The 25,062-nt window shown below is 40.1% G+C and overlaps 1 pseudogene; it reads right to left on the bottom strand.

The window, feature by feature from the left end:
- The window catches only part of LOC102862221, a 102,485-nt pseudogene extending 77,942 nt beyond the window's left edge, over positions 1–24,543 (bottom strand).
- Between the last annotated feature and the right edge of the window lie 519 nt (positions 24,544–25,062).

The raw sequence follows: 25,062 nt of genomic DNA, 5'->3' as shown, positions 1-25,062 counted from the left end.
TGAACTGGGGGGAGGGGTGGGCAGGGAGAAAAGTGCAACAATGAATGAATGAAAATACAAAATCTCTGTAAATGTTCATTGAAATTAATAAAATAAAAGAAAGTTTAAAACATGTACACCAATGTTCATAGCAGCGTTCTTCACCATCGCAAGAACATGGAAACAGTTCAGAGTCCAACCACAAATGAGTGGATTGAGAAGTTGTGGTACATTCATACAATGGAATACTATGCAGAGTGCAGGAGCAATGATTTTGTGAACTACTACCTAACTTAGGAGGGACTGGAGAGCATTATGGTGAGTGAATTAACTCAGTCCCTCAAGGAATAAAGCTGTTATTGTTGAATGAGTATGAGTATCCAAGGCAGGGGAGAGGGTGGAAATAGAGGGGTGAAGATGAGAGGAGGGTTTTAATCATAAGGTTGTACAATTCGATGAGTGGGTGGGGTGAAGGAAATGGGAAGGATCTTTTGTGAAGAAGAATGTATTCAAACTTTGTAAATAAATTAGAATAAGGTTTAAAGGAAAAGAGGATTTAGGGGTATATCGCTGGTAACAATAAACAGCTATGACACATGAAAAAAAAAAAGAAAGTAATCTTCCTCAACAGCTTTAGAAACTGTCTAAGGACAATTTTACTCTGTTTGACAGGGTTTCTGTGAGTCAGAATCCACACAGTGGAAGTGGGTTTGGATTTTGGTACATGTCATTGTTGTTGTGTGCCTTTGAGTCAGAACTGACTCATATCTGACACTCCATGGGTTTTCAAAGGCAGTAAATTGCATGCACGAGGAGATTGCCCATCACTCTCTCACGGAGCAACTGGTGAATTTGAATTATGTGCTGTGGGATTGTAACACAGCTTCTTACCAGTAGGCCACCTGAGCTCCCTCAGTAGTAGTGGATTCGGATTTTGGTATATAGGAAATAAAAACAGAAACCCAAATGCACTGCCACTGAGTCACTTCTGATTCATAATGACACAACATGGGACATAATTCTAGAACTACCTTACAAGATTTCCCAGGCTGTGAACCTATATTACGGAAGCACCACATCTTGGTCCTGCGGAGTGACCAGTGGGTTCAAACCACTGAGCTTTCATTAACAGCTGAGTGCCTGACAACTGCACCACCAGAGCTCCTTAAATACAAAGCAACCAAGCCTTATGGGTAATTACCAAGAGCAAGGAGAAGGAGAAAAAAAGGTAGCTTTTGTTTAAAAAAATAGTTTTGTAAAAAAATCATTTTTGTTAATGGTGATGGATAGATGTAGAAACGAGTAGGGAGAATAATTGCCCAACATGAAGAATGTAATCAATGTCATGGAACTGTGTATGCTCTGATGTAGAAATTAATGAGATAGTACAGATTTTGTTGTATTTATACTCCTCATAATTTAAAAATACTATTTTCATCCTTGAAGGAAAGAATAGCATAAAATTGGCAGAATCCTTAGTAACTTAGAAGATTTTGAAAAATTGAGCTATTATTTAGCATTAATTAATGCTACTTAATTAATATCTGATGCTTTGACTCATTTACTCATTGTTGCCAATCTAAAGCAATTTATAACTTACCCTCTATTGATTGTAAATTACTTGGGAGGAGATTGTCCATCTTTGTCTCACTTTTTGTTGTTGTTAAGTGCTGTTGAGTCAAGAACTACTCATAGTGACCTTATGAATGACGGATGTGAGCCATGTCCTATCCTGTGCCATCTTCACAATCTCTGACACTGGGGGCCATTGTTGCAGTCACTGTGTCAATCCATCTGTATGAGGGTCTTCCTTTCATTTGCCTTCCCTTCACCTTTCCAAGCATGATGTCCCTTTCCAAGGAATAACTTCTTCTAGCAACATGCCTTTGGGCATGCCTTGGACATGTTGGGTAGGTGAAAAGAAACTTTATAATCTTTGTCTCCAAAGAGTGCTCTGGCTGTACCTTCTCCAAGACATATCTATTGTTTTTTGTAGACCATGGGATATTCAACGCTCTTCTCCAGCACTGTAACTCTAAGGCATCCTTTGCGGCAGAGCCACATATGTATTCCAGTTGCCAGAGGCATGACCTTCTTGGGTTAGCAGTGCAACTCCCTATAAACTGTGGCATCAAAGAACCGTCCTTGACAGCTTAGGACACTTCCTTTAGGAGTGGAGTCTTTTAAACTTCCTAAGAATGTTCTGGAATTGGGATTTCCCCCCAAAAAATGGGCGTATGTCTCCAAGAATAATGAAAAAAACAAAACACCCCAACACAAAAGCTCATTGCCACGGAGTCACAATGACTCATAGCTGTCCCTGTAGGAGGTTTTTGGAGACTGCAAATTTCATGCAAGATCACTGCCCATCTTTTTTTCCGCAGAGAAGCTGATGGATTTGGACCACCTGCCTTTTGGTTGGCATAATGATGATAAGGATCATCATAAAATATAAAGAAGTCTCACACATTTAAGGAAAACAAACCTCTGAGTGTTAACCAGCCTGAGAATTGAGAGAGCTGACTAAATGATGCTTAAAATTAAGGAACACCCCATCAACAAACAACTGGATAAAGAAACTGTGTTATAGTCATACAATGGAATATTATGCAGCACTGAAAAACAAAGGACTTGTGAAATATTATACAAAATGGGTGACCATGAGGGACATTATGCTGAGTGAACTATCTCAGTCACAAAAGGACAAATATTACATAATGTCACTGTTATAAAATAGGACTGACGCAGGGTTTGGGGGAAAACTAAGAATAGAGAGGACAAAAAATGTACATGGCATTGAAACAGACGAGAAAGAGAACGGTATAAAAGGAATATATGATTAGGTATTATTGACATGACAAGAGTCCCAAATAAGAGCTGCACAGCAAAGTGGTGGCGTGGAGGGTGGGGGTGGGTGGGAGGAGACTGTATAACAACAAAAGAACTATTTTTTTAAGTGAACTTTGGGATGGGTCAGGGAGAAAAATGTGCAAAAATGAGTGGAAATCCAAGTGCTTTATAAACTTTCATTAAAATCTCAATTCAAGAAAATTAAGGAGCACCCTCTGGTGGCCTAGTGGTAAAAAGCTGTGCTGCAATTGTGAAAGCACCAAGTTCGAATCGACTAGCTGTTCCGTGAGAGAAAGATGAGTAATCTCTTCCTATGCTATTAACTGCCTCTGAAAATGCACTGGAGAATTGGATATGGGTCATTTCCAACTTGACAGTACGCAACAATAACATGCTGGGGTTTATTACATGTAAATCTAACTACTTTGTCTAAGTTAACATAATTACGGACAGTAAGAAACTTTATGTAACATGAACAATCTACAAACCATATATCATGGAAGCGGCATTACAAAAGATGACTTCCACTCTATAATAAAGGTTTCTTGGACAATAAGTTGGTAACTAGCAGCTCTCATCCTTCATCCCAAAAAGAACACTTGTAAAACAGACTTAACACCATAATAGAACCATAAAAGAACCATAATGGAAGAGATTTATATTAATCATTAAAAAACTGTGCTGAAAAGTTAAGCACTAAGCTGGATGTCTGGAGTTGTTTTATGGCATTTATTTCTTTGGAAGCCCTTTAAAATGAGACTGGAAAAAAAAATTACAGCTGAGTTTTGTCTGCCTGGAATGATTTAAGTTAAGTCCTGTTTATGGCATAATGTCTCAGGGGCCAACTTCCTTTTGTTTAGTCCCCAAATTCTATTGTTCAGTGGTTTAATTTCAATTTTTCACACCAACTGAAAGGGGGATTATTACATTCTTCCGTCATCATTTCCTAAACCTTTTGTTGCTTATTGCTTCTTATTCCACATTGAACATAGCCTAAAGCATATGATCCTCTGATTTTTTAGAATAGCAGAGTGATAAGGTATAAAAAGGTGTAAGCTCATATCTTCCTCCTTTTTGTCTTCACAGTAATGTTAATCTTTATATATCTAGTTCTCATGGCCTAGTAGATAAGGAAGAGCCCTGTCAACTCCAGGGATGGTAGTTTGAATCCACCAGCTGCTATTCCTCAGAAGAAAGATGCACAGTTTCCTCTCACATGATTTACAGCCTCTGAAAAATCCATGAGAGGGTCCACTATGAGCTGGTTTCCACCCGACAGCAATAAGCAACAAGATCATAAATAAAAAATACTTGGGAAATGGTTTTATCCCATGCATCCTGTTCTCTCTTCATCCCAAAAAACCCGAGGATTTTAGATACAACCTTCCCAACTCACACACACAGAGTAGTAAACTAGAAAGAAAGAAGTATATCGTATCTAATTTAAACAGAATCTTCAATTAATATGCTTTAGCTAAACTGAATTGAACTTATGGAAAAATATAAAAAGATAAGTTAATTGAGAGAGACACTTTCAAGCTCTAACTTTGGTCCATGCTAGCTACAACACTTCCAAGAGGCTCTCTTTTAGGCTTTAGTCGAGTGGCAAGAAGTGATGCCTCTTGTATCAGATGTTATCATGCTCCAGGAGAAAGCCGTCTAACCTCAGACCAAAGCACCCATCTCTGTTGAAATGCATCACATTCAACAGCAGAGAACCTCGTGCCTCAGAATTATTTAATGGTGCACCAGCATGCCTAATGTTAGACTAAAAATATCAGTTAAAATAAACAAGCATTCAAATATGAGATAGTGCAAGCTTTTCAGTCTTTATTCTCTTTGCCTGAAGCACACAGCAACACTGATTATACAGTTTCCCTTTGGGTAAAACCAACACTAAGTCCATTCCAGGGAGCTCCACCAGATAAGACGTTGAGCTGCCAGTTGAACGCAGGTAGTCAGTCCTGATCTACCAGTGACTTTGCAAGAGAAATATGGGCAATCTCCTCCTGTGTGATTTATAGCCTTTGAAAACCCACTGTAGAGTCTACTAAGAGTCTGTTCCAACTGACTGACCTATAAAAACTGCAAGCCCATTCCTTTCAAGTCTGTTCCAACTCAAAGCAACTCTACAGGACAGGCCCATCCAATAGGGTTACAAAGCTATAAATTCTTATGAAAGCATTTGCCATACTTCCATTATAAGTTTGAAGTAAGTACCTCTCAGCTAGCAGCACAATGCTTACCTCTGACATCACCAAGGCACTATGTGAGCTGAGCCCTTGTTTATTTTACCCAGCTTATGGTACTGAAGAGCTACGATGTTAGTCTGGAGATGAAGATGTTCCTGATACAGGCCATGGCCTTTGCAGTCATTTGCTATGCATCAAAGAGCTGGACAAGGACTAGGGATGATAGAAGGAGAATTGATGCCTTTGAGCTGTGGTGCTGGAGAAGAGTATTGAAAATACTACGGACTGCTAAGAAAATGAACAGGTTCGTCATGGTGAGAGTTAAACCAGGCTACTCCTTGGAGACAAGGAGTCTGAAGCTCTGTCTGACATACTCTGGACATGTTGCAAGGAGGGACCAGTCCTTGGAGAGGGACTTCATGCTTGGGAGGGTGGAGAGACTGCGCAGGAGAGAAAGACCCTCGATGAGATGAATTGATTCCGTGACGGTGGTAATGGGGTTAGGTGTGTCAGAGAGAATAAGATTAGCAAAGGATAGAGCAGGGTTTAGGTCTGTTATACACAGGGTTGCTGTGAGTTGCGGGTGACTCGATGGCACATAACAACAACAATATGGCTTTAATGGTTCTGAGTGATCATTAAATGTTTTTGAGAACTTGGTAGAGTCCATTAGGGAACCTATTTGCAAATGGCTGATAACAAACTGTTTGAAAAGTACTTGTCTAATAAATAAGGCCCCAGAAATAGATAGTATACCAATTGAAATATTTCAGCTAACAGATGCTGCCCTGGACATGCTCACTAAATTGTGCCAAGAAATCTGGAGAACAACCACTTGGCCAACTGGCTGGAAGAGATCTATATTTGTTCCCATTCCAAAGAAAGGTGACCCAACAGAGTGTGGAAGCTATAGAACAATCTCATTGATTTCACATGCAAGCAAGATTCTACTGAAGATTATCCAAAAACGACTGGAACAGCACATCAGCAGAGAACTGCCAGAAGTCCAGGCTGCGTTTAGAAGGGGTCGTGGTCCTAGGGATATTGTAGCTGATGCTAGATGGATCTTAGCTGAAAGCAGGGAATTCCAGAGGAATGTCTACCTGTGTTTCATTGATTATACAAAGGTATTTCACTGTGTGGATCATAACAAACTGTGGCTGGCTCTGAGAAGAATGGGAATCCCAGAACACTTGATAGTTCTAATGCGAAACCTATACTTGGGTCAGGAGGCCGTCATCAGAACAGAGCATGGGAACACTGCATGGTTCAAAATTGAGAAGGGCGTACGCCAGGGATGCATCCTATCTCCATACCTTTTCAACCTATATGCAGAACAGATTATCCGGGAGGCTGGGCTCTATGAAGTGAAATGTGGGGTCAAGATTGGTGGAAGATCTATCAACAATCTGCCTTATGCAGATGGCACAACCCTGCTTGCTGAAACTGAGGAGGACCTGAAGCGCTTGCTGCAGAGGGTCAAGGACTGTAGCCTCCAGTATGGATTGAGGCTCAATGTCAAGAAGACAAAGATTCTCACCACTGGGCCAATTGGCAGCATCAGGATGGATGGTGAAGAGATTGAGATTGTACACAGCTTCAGTTTGCTTGGCTCCACAGTCAACACTCTTGGCACCAGTGATCAGGAAATTAAAAGACATATTGCAATGGGAAAGTCTGCTGTTAGGGACCTCTCCAAAGTACTGCATAGCAATGGTGTCTCTCTGGAGACTAAGGTGCATCTGATACAGGCCATGGTCTTTGCAATCACTTGTTATGCATCAGAGAGATGGACAATGACCAAGGAGGACAGAAGGAGAAATGATCCCTCTGAGCTGTGGTGCTGGAGAAAAGTATTGAGAGTACCATGGACTGCTGGGAAAACAAACAGATTCATCCTGGAAAGGGTTAAACCGGGTGGGTCTTTGGAGGCAAGGATTCTGAGGCTCCGTCTAACATAATTTGGACATGTTGTACAAAGAGACAGGTCCTTGGAGAAGGACATCATACTGCGGAGGTTGGGGGGACAGCGCAGGAGGTGAAGGCCCTCTATGAGGTAGATTGATTTGGTGACTGGGGTTATCGGGATGGGAATGTCAGAGACAGAGCAATTGGCAGAAGAAAGAGCAGAGTTTAGGGCTGTTGTGCATAGGGTCTCTATGAGTCACAAGCGACTCGATGGCGCATAACAACAACAATAACTGAGTAGTTCTGGAATTTTAAAACTCTGGAAATATAAAAAAAATTAAAAACAAAAGAAAAAGTAATTATTTGTTTTAGTGTTTTAATACCATTGAATGTCTCCTTCTGTAAAAGGGATTAATATTGCTTCCATAGTTTTGTTTAAGATTTCTCTAGAAGTATCATCTATAATATTTCCCCCAAAGATTACTCACAGAAACATGGATGATTTCAAAGTAAAATGAAAGGTTTCTGTTTTACAAGCCAATCTCCCCTCAGTTAAATTATTCTTCGCTTTGCCTTTCTAGCAGATATTCTGATATGCTATTGTTATTTTTATTATTAATGCACTGTGATTGCGAGTTCGAATGATTTCTGACTGCAAAAGTTGGTAGAAATCTTGTATTTCCTCCTCTTTGACACTAGTTGTGGTGCATATATTTGAATGATGATGGTATTCCCTGGACTTCCTGGTGTGCGTATAGATATTATCCTGTCACTCACAACATTGCATTTCAAGATGGATCTAGAAATTACTTTTTTAACTATGAAAAATATGGTGCATCAGCATGCCCATGTTACACTAAAACAACAGAGTTAAAATAAACAAGCAATCAGATATGAAATAATGCAAGCTTTTCAGTCCATATTCTCTTGACTTGAATCACCTCACCTTTTCATCTTCAGCACAGAAGATCATCTGATTCAATATGTTCCATGCCAGTCCATCTCATTTTGCCAATACCTACTATGTCAATATTTATGCGTTCCATTTCTTTCCTATTAATGTCCAATTTTCCTGCATTGATACTTCTCACGTTCCACATTCCAATCACTAATGCCTGCTTACAACTGTTTCTCCTTTGTGTTTCCATATTTGAGGGCTCAGACCCAGTTGCCATATCTGCTAGCCTTCTCTGTGCTCTATTATACACAGGATTTTTGAAGGCCTGTTATTTCAGAAGTGGATGGCCAATCCTACTTCCTGATCTGTCTTAATTTGAATGTTTAAATTTAGTACATTATCTGTCAGATAAGCATTTTACAAAAAGGAGCAGATGAAAGACATTGCCCCAGTTACGACTGTGCTTATGTAAAACCTATACTTGGACCAGGAGGCAGTCATCAGAACATAGCAAGGAAGCCATGGTTCAAAATCGGAAAGGGATGTGTTATCTCTATACCTTTTCTATCTCTATGCAGAACAGATCATCCAGGAGGCTGGGCTCTATGAGGAGGAAGGTGGCATCAAGATTGGAGGAAGACTCATCAATATGCATTAGTTATGCACATGACACAACCTTGCTTCCTGAGACTGAGGAGGACCTGAAGTGCTTGCTGCAGAAGGTCAAGGACTGCAGCCTCCTATATGGATTGAAGCTCAACATCAAAAAAACAAAGATTCTCACCACTGGGCCAACTGACAGCATAATGAGAGATGGTGAAGAGATTGAGATTGTTCAATTGCTTCAATTTACTTTGCTCCACAATTAATACTCTTGGTACCGTTAGCCAGAAAATCAGAAGATGAATTGCATTCAAAAAGTGCACTGTCAGAAACCTCTCCAGAGTACTGAAATGCAATGACGCCAGTCTGGAGACCAAGGTGTGCCTGATTCAGGCCATAGTCTTTGAAATTACTTGGTATACATCAGAAAGCTGGATAATGTCTAGTGATGATAGATGGAGAATTGAGGCCTTTGAGCTGTGGTGCTGGAGAAGAGTATTGTGTATCATGGACTGCTAAGAGAACAAACAGGTTCATCTAAAAGAAGGTGAAATGAAACCATGCTGCTCCTTTGAGGTAAGGATTCTGGTGCTTCGTCTGTCATACTTCGTGCATGTTGCAAGGAGGGACCAGTCCATGGAGAGACACATCATGTTTGGGAGTGTGGAAGGACAGCACATGGGAGGAAGACTCTCAATTAGATGGATTGCTTTAGGGACTTGGGTAATGGGGGTATGTGTCAAAGACAATAAGGATGGCACATAATAGAGCAAGGGTTAGAGCTCTTGTACATAGTGTCGCTATGAGTCATAAGTGATTCAACAGTACCTAACAACAATTTTGTCTTGTACCATCCAGTCATACCATCCAGAACCAACTCATAGCTGACGCTCCAAAAGATTTTCAGAGACAGCAAATCTCGCAAGAGGAGTTTGCCCATCTTCTTCCCACAGAACGACTGGTGGATTTGAACCACACTTTTTGAGTTGGCAGTACAATCCTTACCACTAAGCCACCAGCGGCAGTAATACATTTTATATAGACTACTTAAATAATCATTAATATTTTAGCCCTTATCTAACTTTTCCTTCTTTTTAGGGGATAGCTTAGCCACAAAAGGATACCCTTCTTATTCCCTCTGTTATTATCATTGTTGTTGGGTGCCGTCGAGTCTGGTAGAGCTCAGTGTCTCTGTGAACAAAAGATCTGAACGCTGTCCTATCCTATGGCAACCTCATAATTTCTGACATGTGGCTTAGTGATAAAGAAGCTGAGCTGCAACCTCGAAGGCACGTAGTAAGAACCCACCGGCTGCTCCAAGGGGGAAAGATGTGTAGTCTCCTCCTGTGTAAGTAATTGTCTTGAACATCCCACAGGAGGGTCTGCTATGAGATTCCGACTTGATGCTACACAACAACCACAAATCCCATTGCAGCTCATTGTGTCAAAGAATCTGGTAGAGAATCTTTTCTCTTTCTGTTAACCCTCTACCTTTCCAAGCATGATGTCCCTCTACAAGGAATAGGCTCTCCTAACAACATGCCCAAAGGATGTCAGACAAAGCTTTGTCATCTTTGCCTTCAAGGAACACTCTGGCTGCATTTTCTCCAAGAAGATCTCTATTTGTTCTTTTGGTGCTTCACGGGATGTTCAGTACTGTTCTTCAACACTGTCGTCATTAGTCAGGTTTTAAAAAAATATGTGTACATATAAGTCTCTATAGATAGTTCATCCTATATTTCTATATTCTCATTTACTACTTTCTTTCCACAATTTCATGATCAGTACACTTGGTACCAACAATCAGGAGATCAGGAGATGTATTGCACTGGGAAAATTTGTATTCAAGGACCACTTCAAATTATTGTGGAGCAATGATATAAGTTTGAGGGCTAAACTGTGCCTGATTCAGGCCATGGTCTTTTCAATCACTTGCTATGCATCTGAGAGCTGGACATTGACTGAAGATGACAAAATAATAATTAATGCTTTGAATTGTGATCCTGGAGAAAAGTGCTGAGTATCCATCCCATGGGCTGCCAAAAGAACAAACACATATGTTTTAGAGAAAGTGCAGCCAGAGTGTTCCTTGGAGGCAAAGATGATGAAGCTTTGTTTCACATACTTTGGACAAGTTATTAGGAGAAGCTATTCCTTGGAGAGGAATAATGCTTGAGAAGGTGGAGGGACAGTGAAGCAGAGGAAGACCCTCAACCAGGTGTGTGTCAGAGATTGTGAGGATGGTATAGGACAGGACTAGGTTCAGACCTGTTGTTACTAAGTGGTACTCAACTGTACGGCACCTAACAGCAGCAACAACTTTCAGTCCATCACCCACAGGCAGCTCTGCTAATGTGTTTGATGATCCTCTGTCTGTAATGTTCTTGTAAAATCCTTATTGATGTTCTTTCTCGTGAGTGGTATTTTCTTACCTTTTCTCCACTCAGCCAATATTTTGAGATGTATCCACAGGGCTAGATACAAAGTTAGTATGTTGTATCTTACTGCTGTATAGTCCTATAATGTGCAGCACTCCCCATTGAGGAGCCGCTGGGTTCTCTCCAATTCCAACATTCAATTCCATTACAAAGAAACGTTTGATCGTAGTATTTGTATCTGTTCTCTGACTATGGATCTGTAGTAGAACACAGTCATCCCTTGATAGCCACAGGACATTGGTTCCAGAAATCCTTTAAATACTAAAATCCAAAGATGGCCAAGTGCTTTGTATAAATTAATGCAGCATTTGACCGTAACCTCTACAATCCTTGCTCATACTTGAAATAATCTGTAGATTAATTATAACACTAAGTATAATGTAAATGCTGCATACACAACACTTTACATTTGATGCATTGTTTTGGCTATTAATTATTTCTTCATCCTCAATATTTTTCTTCCAACGTTGGTTGAACCTGTGGATGAACTTGAAGATACGGAAGAATGATTGTGTCTTGGTCTATGACTCAAGAAAAAGATATGATATGAAGTTTCATCGACTGCTGTCAAGATTTCTCTTCCATTTATATTTTTGCTATTAACTTTTAGTTTATTACATTATATTTAACTAAAATTTTAAATAAATATTTTCTAATCTATGAAGCTTCCTTTACATTGAAACAAATGGTCTTTTTTTTAATGCTTCTGGTATACCCAAATAAAATGTATGTTCTATATGCTCAGAGTTTCTTAAGTTGAAGAAGCTGAAAAACAAATTCAAGCCATGGGTAGCAATACTTAAGGATACTTTGGGTAGAATGTTAAATGATCCAAGAAGTATCAAGAAAAGATGGAAGGAGTACACAGAGTCACTGTATCAGAAGGAATTGGCTGACACAGAATTTCATGAAACGACATATGAGCAAGAGCCATATGAAAGAGGAAGTTCAAATTGTCTGAAGGAATTGGCAAAAAACAAGGCTCCAGGAGTTGACGGCATACCAATTGACATGTTTCAACAGACACTGCCCTACATGTGCTCACTAAGTTGTGCCAAGAAATCGGGAGGACAGCCAGCTGGCTGACTGACTGGAAAAGATTGATATTTGTTCCCATTCCAAAGAAAGGTGACCCAACAGAGTGCAGGAATTATCAAACAGTATCATTAATATCACGTTCAAGCAAGATTCTGCTGAAAATTATTCAAAAACGTTTAGAACAATATGTCTAACAGAGAACTGCCATATGTGCAGACTGGATTTAGAAGAGGTCGTGGTACTAGGGATATTATAGCTAACGTTAGATGGATCTTGGCAGAAAGCAAAAAATACCAGAAGAATGTCTATCTGTGCTTCACTGGCTATGCAAAGGCTTTTGACTGTGTGGATCTGTGAATAACGCGGATCCCAGAACATTTGATTGTCCTAATGTGAAACCTATACTTGGACCAAGAGGTAGTTGTCAGAATAGAGCAAGGAGACACTACATGGTTCAAAATCAAGAAGGGGATGTATTTTGTCTCCATACCTTTTCAATCTCTATGCAGAACAGATCATTCAAGACGCTGGTCTGTATGAGGAGGAATGTGGCATCAGGATTGGTGGAAGAATCGTCAACAACCTGCGTTATGCAGATGACACAACCCTGCTTGCTGAAACTGAGGAGGACCTGAAGCACTTGCTGCAGAAGGTCAAGGACTGCAGCCTCCTATGTGGGTTGAAGCTCAACATCAAGAAAACAAAGATTCTCACCACTGGGCCAACTGGCAGCATCAGTATGGATGATGAAGAGATTGAGATAGTTAATAGTTTCAGTTTACTTGGTTCCACAGTCAATACTCTTGGTAACAGCAGCCAGGAAATCAAGAGACAAATTGCATTGGGAGTCAGCTGTGAGGGACCTCTCAAGAGTACTGAAGTGCAACGACGTCAGGCTGGAGACTAAGGGGCACCTGATCATGGCTATAGTCTTCATAATTACGTGCTATGCATCAGAGAGTTGGACAGTGAATAGGGATGATAGAAAGAGAATTGATGCCTTTGAGTTGTGGTGCTGGAGAAGAGTGTTGAATATACCATGGACTGCTAGGAGAACAAACGGGGTTGTCCTGGAGAAGGTGAAGCCGGAATTCTCCTTTGGAGTCAAGGATTCTGAAGCTTCGTCTGACATACTTTGGGCATGTTGCAAGGAGGGACTGGTCCTTGGAGAGGGACATCATGTTTGGCAAAGTAGAGGGGCAGCACAGAAGAGGAAGACCTTCGATGAGATGGATCAGTTCTGTGAGTGGAGTGGTGGGAATGAGTGCGTTTGAGACGGTGAGGTTGGCACAGGATAGAACGGCGTTTAGGGCTCTTGTCCATAGGGTCACTATAAGTCTCAAGTAACTCGATGGCACATAAAAACAACAACAACATACAGGGTAAGTATTAAATGTACATAATTGCCCAAATGTATTAACTAAATGGTTAATTTTTTTAATATATCTGCTTATGTGTGATCTACTTTAATTACCAATATTCTAGTGAGTTGTACTAAAATCCTTAACTGAAACTGTTGATTTATTTTTCCCTGAAGTGATAATTATTATAAAATGAATTTTGAGATTGCCTTTATATATTTTGATGATGGCTGTATATCTTTGCTCTGTCCTTTTTATCAAATTATAACAATCTTTCTTTTTTGTTCTGTTAGAATAGCTTCCTCATTTGAATTCTATTTTATCATACATTGAGAAAGAATTCTAGTTTTCTTCTAGCCTATATTAAGTTGGGTCTTCTTTTGTTATTGTTATTTATGTTTCACGTTTTAAGTATACATTTTATAGACTTGATTTTTTTTTTAAAAGTCTGTCTCTTAAGAGATGTGTTTTAACACACTCATGTTTACTGTAATTACTCTGTCATTAGAACTTATTTCTACCATCTTACTCTACTTTTAAATTTTTCTTTTATCTTTATACATCATTTTAGTAAAATTAATAAATTTTCATTTTATGATAGCAGAAAGTCCATAAAATCAGAGTTGCCCCAAAGATCAGTTATATTATTTCATTTTACCACACTAATTTCAACAAAGAATAATTAATATGATGATAATTCATTACCTCATTCCATAGCTGTAGTTCTTGTTCAAGCTGTAATCCTTGAGGTAATATTGGAACACCTAAAAATAAAATTATACCAACATGTTAAACTTACAGCCTTTGCTCTCTTATAATTCCTTTTCTGATGTTATTTCTCATTTTTCACTATACAGTACTGCCTTTGTATTTTCATTTGAAATCTCAGCACTTGACTTAGCACCAGGAGACATTTTTACTAAATAAAGCTTAATAATATTAAATGACATTATTCTCAAGAATGAATTCTTGTGTGTCTACACAAAAACTTATACATTAATATCATGGAAGCATTGTTTATAATAGCTTCAACTTGGAAACAAAGTAAATTTTCATCTGCCATCTCAAAGGTAGATGGTTCAAATACAGCAACTACTTCTCATGAGAGATGAACAAAAAAAAAAGAGAGAGAGATGAACAATCTCCTCCTGTGATATTTACAGCTTCTGATAACTCACTAGAGGGTCAACTATGAGTTGATTCTAACAAAACAACACTTAGCTGAATAGATAAACAAAACATAGTCGTCTATACAATGAAATACTACTTGAGCATAGAATGGAATGAACTGCTGTTAAACTATATCATGACTGAAACACAGTAACTACACTAAGTGAAAGAATACAGACACAAAATAACAAATATTGAATAATTTCATTTATATAAAATGTCCATAAAAGCAAATTTGGGTCTGAGAGGAAGAACAGAGACTGACTACAAATGAACATGATAGATATTTTGGAGGTGTCTAAAGCTGTATTAGCATGACAATATGAAAACTGTCAATTCTCTAAAAAAAAAAATCTCCAAATTGTATACTTAAAGCAAAGTTTGAAACTTATAACTTAGGTTTGAAAGTTATATCTTAATAAAGCTTCTAAAAAGAAAGACTAAAGTATTTGTCATGTTATTAACACGCTGCCGCACACTTTTAAATTGACGACCGTGCAAAAGCCATTTTTGAAGGATTTTTCAGCAGTATTTTGCTTGCATGTGATATTAATGATATTATTTGATAATTTCCACATTCTGTTGGATCACCTTTCTTGGGAATGAGAGCAAATTGGACCTTTTCCAGTCAGCTGGAAAGATAGCTGTCCTCCAAATTTCCTAGGTAGACCGTGTGCATGTGTAAGGTTGCAACTGTTAGCTGAAACATGTCAGTCAGTATCCCATAGATTCCAGGGGTCTTACTTTTTGCCAGTGCCTTTAGTGCAGCTTTAACTTATTCCTTCATTACCATTGGCTCTTGTTTATATAGTACTTCTTGAAATATTTCAGTATCAGACAATTATTTTTGGTACAGTGACTCTATGTATTCCCTCTGTCTTCTTTGATACTTCCTAGATCATTCAACCTACTGCCCATAGCACCCTTCAATACTGTGACTTAAGGCTGAACTTTCTTTATCTGTTCTTTCAGCCTGAGCAAGAGAAATGTCCAGCAAGTTCTTCTCTTTTTGTTCTCTGACTTCAGCTCTTTGCATATCTTGTCATAATACTTTGCTTTGTCTTCTCTCACTGCTGTTTGAAATCTTCTCTTCAGCTCATTTACTTCAGCTCCCCCCCCCCTTTATTTTAGATTTTAAACATTCTAAGTGCAATTTTCAGAGTAGCTTCTGACATCTATTTTGTTTCTTGCTTTTTTCTCTGTCTTTGTAATGATGTTTTACTTTTTTTCATGAATGATATCCTTGATGTCATTGCACAACACATCTCATCATGGGTCATCGTGGACCAAATCAAGTATATTTGGTACTTCAAATATATTTTTAAGATGATTTTTAAATTTAAATGGGATAGACTCAAAATTGTTTTTTTGGTTCTTGTGAACTTGTTTTAATTTTATATGGCGTCAACTTTAACTTCTTGGCATTTCTTTTTTTTTTCTCTCTCTCTTAATAGTTTTCTTGTTGTGTACTATTGAATCAGATCTGACTGGCACAGGAGGAGATTACCCCTCCTTCTCCAGCAGAGCATCTGGGGGATTGAAATTGCATGTGAGTAATTGAGGATATGATCCATAGTCCACCTCTGGCCTAATTTTGACTACTGATATTGAGCTCCTCCAATGATTCTTTCCACAGTTCATCAATAGAGAAATAGAAGCTGGGTTTAGAAGGAGTTATGACACTCACTAGAGACACTATCATCAATGTCAGATGGATCTTGGCAAAGAGAACCAGAGGAGTGGCTATCTGCGTTTCATTGACTATGCAAAGACATTTGACTGTGTGTATGACAATAAATTTTGGCTAACCATGAAGTTAGCTGGAATTCTAGAACACTTGTTTGTACTAATGTGAAACCTATACTTGGACCAGGAACCAGTCCTCAGAACAGAGCAAGGAAAAACTGACTGCATGGTTTAAATCGGGAACAGAGTCAAGGATGTGTCCTATCTTCATACCTTTTCAATCTATAAGCAGTACAGATCACTCATGAGGCTGGACTGTATGAGGAGGAATGTGATACCAGGACTGGAGGAAGACTCATCAACAATCTACGTAATGCAAATGACACAACCTGGCTTGCTGAAACTGAGGAGGACCTCAAGCTCTTCCTGTAGAAGGTCAAGGACTGTAGTCTTCCATATGAATTGAAACTCAACATCAAGACAAAGATACAGCTTGTTCAGCTCCACAATCAACACTCTTGGCACCAGCATCCAGGAAATCAAAAGATGAATGACACTGGAAAAATCTGCAGTCCGGAACCTCTCCAGAGTACTGAGAAGCAACGATACCAGCCTAGAGACTAAGATGCACCTGATCCAGGCTATGGTCTTCGAAATTATTTACTATGCATCAGAGAGCTGGACAATGTCTAAGGATGATAGAGGAAGAAATGATGCCTTTGAGTTGTGGTGCTAGAGTCTTGAACACAGCATGAACTGTCAAGAAAACAAATAAGTCTGTCTTGGAGAAGGTGAAACCAAGTTAATTCTTGGAGGCTAGGATTTTGAAGCTCTGTTTCACATACTTTGGGCACATGGCCAGGAGAGACAGATCCTTCAAGAAGGACTTTATGCTTGAATGGGTGAAGGGACAGTACAGGAAAGGAAGACCTCTGATGAGATGTATTGTTATATTAACTGAGTATTGGAGTAGGATTTGTCAGTCAGTGAGACTCTCTTAGGACAGGGCAGCCTTCATAGCAGCTGTACATAGGGTTACCGTGAGTCACAGGTTGTTCAATGGCACGTAACAACAAAAACAACATATGATTTAAACCACGGTATTTTCTCTTTTTTTTAATGGTAGAATATCTTTGTTACTTGTTTTTTCAGTAGTATTTTCTTTCTCTAAAACATTTAGGAAGCCATGATATTTTTCAACTGCTTTGTATATGTATGTGAATGTCAATCAATGAGTAAGGAAGATGGGAAAAGAATTGATGCTTTTGATTTGTTATGTTTATGTAGAATATTGAATATACCGTGAACTGCCAACAGAACAAACATGTCTGTTTGAGAAATACAGACAGAGTTCTCCTTGGAAGCAAGCATGGTGAGAGCCTGTCTCCACAATTTGAACATATTATCAGGAGGCGCAGACACTGAAGAAGGACTTCATGGTCAGCAAAAGAGAGGGAGACATTTAATGAGATTGATTTGACAAAGTCACTGCAACCATGGACATTAGCACTGCGGACTGTGTGGGTGACACATGATAGGGCAGGGGGTTGGGGTTTTTTTTGGTAAACAGGGTTATTCTGAGTCGGAGCAATCAAACAACAAAGAGCACCTCATAACAACAAAAACGAAATTTCCTTAAGATCTTGTGATAAAAGTTAATAAATGTTTCTAAAATTTCAAATGCCACCAAAATAAAACATTTTAAAAAATATGCATAGAGGAAAGAAGGTTCCTTAAATTTTAGCATTTATTTTCCTTATTTTGTTGGGTGCTGTTCAGTTGATTCTGACTTCTGAAAATCCTACGTGTACAGACTAGAACTGCACCTTAGGAATTTCAGGTGGCTTTGAACTGCCAACCTAATAGTGGTGTACCTAAACATTTGCACCACCCAGTTACTAAAAAAAACCCCCAATTAATTTTAGAATAATAATAACAACAATAATAATACACCTACTATCACTGACTGATCATTTACTTGATGCCGTACATCATGACGAGCATTATATGTGAATGATATTCCTCAACCTTCACCCTAATTTCTAAAGACAGATGTTGTTTGGTGCCATTGAGTCAACTCCAGTTCATAGAAACCATATGCACAGCAGATTGAAAACTCACTCTCTCCTGTACCATCTTCACAGTCTCGGCCATGCCTAAGTCCATTGTTTCAGTCACTACTTCAATCCATCTTGTTGAGGGTCTCCCGCTCTTTTACTCACACTCTACTTTTCCAAGCATGATGTCTTTCTCTCGGAACTGGCCCCTCCTGGTAACGTGCCCATAGAATGTAGAACAAAGTCTCGCCATCCTGGCTTCTTCACTTCTTCCAAGACATATTTATTTGTTCTTTGCTTTGTTGTTGTTATGTTGTTAGGTTCCGTCAAGTCAAGTATGACTCACAGCGACCCTATGAACAACCAATCTGAATCCTGTCCTAGCCTGTGCTGTCCTCACCATCTCTGATGCACTTGAGTCCACTATTGCAGTCACCGTGTTAATCCATCTCACTGGGAGTCTTCTCTTTTGCTAACCCTCAACCCTTCCAAGTATGATATCCTTTTCCAAGGAGTAACTTCTACTAGCAACATGTCCAAAGTATGGGAGACAAAGCTTTGCCATCCCATCCCTGCCTCCAAGGAGCACTCTGGATGCATCTTCTCCAAGACATATCTGTTCTTTTGGCAGTCCAAGGAGTATTCAGCACTCTTCTCCAACACCACAACTCAAAGACATCAACTATTCTTCTCTCATTCTTATTCATTTGCCAGCTCTTAGATGCATAGCAAGTAAATGAAAAGACCATGGATTGCATCAGTTACACCGTAGCCTTAAAAAGGGATTATTTTGGAGAGATCCTTCTTCATCACTCCGCAACTCATCTGTCAGTTTGCCATACTGTGGCATGTTGATGTGATGTTGGGAGTTATGTCAGCCAAGTTTCAAATACCAGGGGGGTCATCTAGATTTCAGCACAGCTTTCAGCCTAATAAAGGCTAGAAGGTAGGTCCAGCCATCCATTTCTGTAATAATGGACCTTTGAAAATCTTATGAGTAGCAGGGGAACTTAGTTTGGTATGGTGCCAGAAGATGAAGCCCTCAGGGTAGAAGGCATTCGACACACAACTGGGAAGAGCTACCTCCTCAGAGCACTCAACATAACATAACATAACAACACAGCTGGAATAAAACTTTCAGCCTATGAAGGGCCACAATTTGCTGATGTGACATTTGTCAAATGAGAAGAAATAGTTGCAAGCACCAATTACTAATCAATATACAATTAAGGGATAAAAAAAATATGTTCGGAAAACTTGTGCTTGCAAATACATCATGTATAGATGAAAGAAAAACAGACTTGACTTTTCTAAAAGTGGTACCTATTTTCTTTCCTATTGCTAGCCTTTAACTAGAGTGGTGGTGGTATGTGCTGTCAAGTCAAACTGACCCATAGCTGACTTGTTTTTCAGAGGCAATAAATGCCATGGAGGAGACTGCTCATTCTTCTTCCCTGGAGCACATGATGGATTTGAACCACATGCTTTTAGGGTTGCAGCACAGCTACTTTTTTCTTTTCTTTTTTTAAATTTTAATGAAAGTTTACAGATACTTTGGATTCCCATTCATTCATTGTTGCACTTTCCTCCCTGCCACCCCTCCCTCAATTTGCTTTTCTCTTTGAAAAGTAAAAAAAGAAAAGAAAAAAAATCTTTCATTGTTATACAATCCCACCTCCCCAGTCCACTCCACTAAATAACAACTAATCATATATTCCTCCTAAACAGTTTTCTCCCTCATCTGTTTCAAAGTAGTATCCATTATTTAGCCCCTCTTAGTTTGCCCCAACTCTGATGTCAGACCCACTTTACAACAGTAGCACTGTGCAGTGTTTGTCATTTTGTGACTGAGATATTTTACTCAGCATAATGTCCTCCAAAGTTACCCATTTTGTATATTTCATGAGTTCCTTGTTTTTCAATGCTTCATAGTATTACATTGCGTGACTACAACACAGCTTGTCTAGCCATTCGTTCGTTGATAGGCTCTTGGGTCGACAGCATATCTTCTTAACACTAGGCCACTAGAGCTCCAGAGTGCAGGACTAAGAAATGAGAAACCACTACTGCTGAATGAATTTTTGAGAATGAATGACTAGGGTGCATTGTCACCAGTAAAATAAAGTGACAGGACCTTGCAGGCATCTAAAATGTGCCACTCTTATAGGAAGTTTCCTTCTTTATTTCAATAATGTTCTCAGAATAGAAAGATATTTCCATCCATGAACCTCTGTTGCCCTTTATTTTCTCCCAGCTATTGCATGCTCTGCTAAGTCATTTTTTACCAAGGCTGCTGTACTTATTAGCACTGCATTCCCCCCTCTGGCTTTGCTCTGTTGTTTCTAGTCCTGCCCAATTGCATCTAACGTAATGATTCATCTCAATGGATTGTCTCTGAGTTCTGTTTGTGTTATGCTTCCCCTTCAGGGTCCTCTTTAGGGATGCACACATAGAGCAGATCATATTGTATATCTACCCTCGTTGATCCCCCTCACATATTTTAGAGACATAAAAAGAGTTTTTAAGTATTAAGAGCAGTTCTGAAAGAGGAGAAAAGAGATACAAGGCAATCAGGAGACTTAACAATAGTTAAAGACACATTACATGTCTTTGCTTGATAAATACTGATGATGATTATAAGCCAGTTGATCACTATTTTTGGAGATGAAATAGGAGTTAGTCTCTCCGTTTTTCCATTCTTTTAAGAAGCCCAGTTCCTACTCCCTTTGCTTACTTCTATAATCACTAGTCATATACCAGTAACTTGCAAGGAAATTCACTTGATTTCCCCTGAGCAATCCAAATAAAGCAATTGTTTCCTCCCATTAAAGATGGGTTGAGTTTTGTTCAGCTGTACTTAGGTTTACTATGAGTCAGCACTGATTCCGCGACACCCAACAGGATTCGTGTAACATGCATGGACAGCACACTTTCTTCACACAAGAAAGCTACCTTTCAGACTGTGATTATCTACAGCCTTAAAAAAAGGTAAAGATAGCATTCTAGAATTATTCATAACAAATTAAAAAGAAAAATATTAGTATTACTTTTCAAAAATAATTATTTCTTACAGTTGGCAGTGCTGTGGAGAGGAGTCAGTTCCCCTAACTTCTGATTGCTTTGATTTCAAAATCAATTTACTCTTCCCTTCTCCCAGCCAGGAGGGTCCCCTTCCCCCTCCCTTAGTACCATAAGGAAAGGAGAAAATAAAAGCAGTGAAAAGGCAGAAATGAAAAGAAATAAATTCGGAAAAGCATAACAATCTCAAGTAAATACTTGCCTGTTAGTTTGTCATACTGGCTGGCTTGTGTGTTCTTATGATACTGGAAGTTATGTTACTAGTTTTTATTAGTATTAGTTTTAGCTTTATTGTGGTCAGGTTTTGTTGACCCAAACAGGTCTTTACAAAGCAAGCTTGTAAAACTAAGGCAGACGAGGAAGAAAAGCCTGGTGGTCTACTTCTAAAAATTAACCAATGAAAACAGTATGTGTCACAACAGGATATTGTCCATTGTCTTGCTGAAAGATTAGCCCTTAGGTTGGAAGGCCCTACACAATGGCCACAATGAGCTCAAACATATTAAGGATCATGAAGATGACAAAAGACATGAAGATGGCAAATAATGATCACGTTCCATGACACATAAAATCAAGTAACTATAATCTCATAACTGCAAACTGGGTAACATGATTTGAAAAGTTTCTGTGGTTATGATTTTAACTGCCCTGTCATTAGAACAATAAGGAAACAGTCTACCTTTATCCCACTTGCAGGATAGCAGATGGAGGCTAAGAGTAATTGCTGTGCAGCTCAAAATTCACATCGGGGAGTGGGGGGAGGTCTCACCAGAGAAGTAGGGGAAGAAATATAATAAGGGTCTGCTTTAATATCATTAAAAGTTAATTGCAACTAATTGTAATTGATGTCTATGAATGATTTTTTTTAAAAAGAGCCAATGTGCTTTGTAAACTTTTGCCTTTCCCGCCAATAAAAAAAATTCATGGTGGGTATAGGGCCAGTGGATGGCAGTGCCTTCAAGGTGCCTGCAAGTACCACAGTAGGGCAATTAAGTGAAATGATCTCTCAACTGGAACTCGTGCTAAACTCTGACAGGTCCTTCAGGCTTCAGATTTTCAATTTCTGTCCTGGCTTTCCTGCTCTCAACCTAACAATCATATCCACCTGCACTGCCTTTAGCTGCATTGCTGACTGAAAGGTACACTGCACTCTGCCGGTCCAGTTCTGGGTGAGGTGAATGTCTCTCTTCTTTTCCTGATGCAATGCCTGAAAACCTATCAGGCACACAGTCCATTCTTTCTTTCTAAACAGCTGGGATAAGGGGTTCTGGGGCACTGCATGTTAAGTATTACACTACCAGCCCCAAACCCCAAAGGTTCAAATCCATCAGCTTCTCAGTGTGAGAGAAATGGACAATCTCCTCCCAGAGAAACCTCAGATCCTCAGACGGAGGATCACTATGAGTCTAAATCCACTCAAAGGCAGTGAATTGCAGCAGCTTGGAAGAGGCTTGTTTCATTGTTCAGGATTCTCTAAACAGGCACATTTATTTCTACCAACTCGGGCTTGATTTGCTTCCACCATCAACCTCTCTAGTAATTGCTATTAAAAGGAAAATATTTTAACAATCACTAGTCTAAACCCTGTTATTTCTGGGTCACGGGGCTTGCGAACCCTGAGAGTGAAGGAGTTCTGCAGGTTTCCAGCAACAGCAGCCTGCAGGCGCCTGGGTCTGTCTGCGGAGCGTCTTGGAGCTCTGGGAATTTTGGCTGAAGCTGGGAAGCGCAGCCAAAGGCATCCACGCCACTAACTGCTCTGAGGTCTTGACCCATGCTTGTCGCCAAGGGGGAGAAACCTGGAAGTCTTCTAACAAGCAGGTAAAGAAAGTTCCTGAAGCCAGGAGAAAAGAAAGGGAGGGAAGAAAAGCGCCGCATTTGGAGGAGAGGCGCGCGAGCAGCGCGCAGCGTGGAACAGCGGTTCCTGAGTCCTTACCTTGGCAGACGCCCAAGCTGCAAGTGAGCAAAAGCAGCAGGAGGAGAGGGGACGCCGCAGCCACCTGCCCGGGGAGCGACCCGGGACTGCGACTCGCTGGGCTGGGCATCTCTGCGCCTGCAGGTGACTCTGGGCTCCGGACCCTGGTTGGTGCCTCTGCGTCCCCCGCGCTGCGCGCGCTCTGGTCTGAGCAGCAGAAGTGACCTCCCCTCCCGCCGCCAACTTTTAAATCTCGCAGATACGTGGGCTGAGGCGGTGCCATCTCCGCGTGCGTCACCTCGCCGCCCCCGGTCTCACGAGTGTCACCAGGCCCGCAGCCCGCCCCCGGCCCCAAGTTGGTACCCTGGTCTGTTTCTGACTCAGATACCTCGAATATGAGCTCCCGCTGCCCTAAGGGACAGAGAGTATAGAATTAAAACCATGCATGTCTAGTCCCTTCTTTAGAAGTCTTTGAGTGGATGCTGAAGGGGAACGGAGAGAAAACAGGATGTCTGAATAGTCTGGGATCTGGAAATACATAATATGTTGTTTGGGTTTTGTTTGTTTGTTTGTTTTTACCCTGGAAGCTTTTACTATTTGCTAGAGATGCCCTGTCCCCAAGAAACCTTCTTTTAGCCCCTCTCAGTTGGGCTAGGCGCCAACTCTCACAAAGCTCCTTTACCCCTGTGGACGCTCCTCTGTCAAAACACCTCTGTTTTGTCCACAGTTCTCCTTAGCTCTTAGCATAAGGCCTAGTGCAGGGCATGGCGATGCTCCTTCAATCGTTGTTAGGTGCCATCGGATCCACTATGACTTATAGCAGCCTTACGAACAATGGATCTGAATCTTGTCCTATCCTGTGCCTTTTTCATCGTCTCTGATAGACCTGAGCCCATTGTTACAGTCACAGTGTAACTCTTGCGCTGATCCTCCCATCTTTCCAAGCATGGCTCCTTTCTGAAGGGCCTGCCCCTCCTAACAACATGCCCAACGTGTGAAAAGGAGCTTCACCATCCTTCCCTCCAAGGAGAAACCTGGCTTGCACTTTCTCAAAGACATATTTGTTCTTTTGACAGTTCATGGGATATTCAATACTCTTCTCCAACACCACCACTCAAAGGCATGTTACATTGTCAGCCGGGTTCAAATTCCCAAAGAAGCTGAAACCTTTAGAGAAATTCACTTGTTTGTCGTGAAGGATCAGAAAAGGGGCTGCTGGAGCTTGACCACAGGTGCATTTCTAACACAATAACAGTTTCTGTAGATCCCATGGATTCCAAGACCTAGACCAGTCCCTTTTCTCGGCTTCTCTGTGGCTGTCACTCACACTCAATCGCTTCTGATACACATGATGATCCCACTGCCCTCTCCATGTTTTACTTACAAGGTTACCACATACAGGACTTCAGCTGACAGGGATCTGAATACTTTCTTCAGAGAGATGGCAAATGGATCTTATCTGACCTTAGAAAGAGGAGGGATGCAGTGAAGAAGGTTGACCCAGTGCTAGTTGTCTTTGAGTCAGTTTTGACTCCTGCAGACTCCAGGTGTGTCAGGGTAGACCTGTTCTCCACAGGGTTTTCAGTGGCTAATTTTTTCGGGAAGCAGATCACCATCTGGCCTTTCATTGAGACATGTCCAAGTGGACTCACTCTCTGTACTTTTAGCTAGCAGCCTAACATATAAACAATTGGCACAACCCTGTAGATTCTATTATATTAGAGTACAAAATAATATGAAGTCAAAAAGAAATACTTCTTAAAAGGCATCTTCATACCAGGCAGTTTCCTTTGTCACTTTATTTAAATATTCATGCCAGTTGGGGATGTAAAAGTATGATGACTCACAACTTTAGGCAAATTGTATAATCTTATACAATTTGTCTACGAATA

Source organism: Elephantulus edwardii, unplaced genomic scaffold (assembly GCF_000299155.1).
Source record: "Elephantulus edwardii isolate Elephantulus edwardi_28Jun2011 unplaced genomic scaffold, EleEdw1.0 scaffold00220, whole genome shotgun sequence".
NCBI lineage: Eukaryota > Metazoa > Chordata > Mammalia > Macroscelidea > Macroscelididae > Elephantulus > Elephantulus edwardii.
This window is presented reverse-complemented; position numbering and strand designations above follow the sequence as displayed.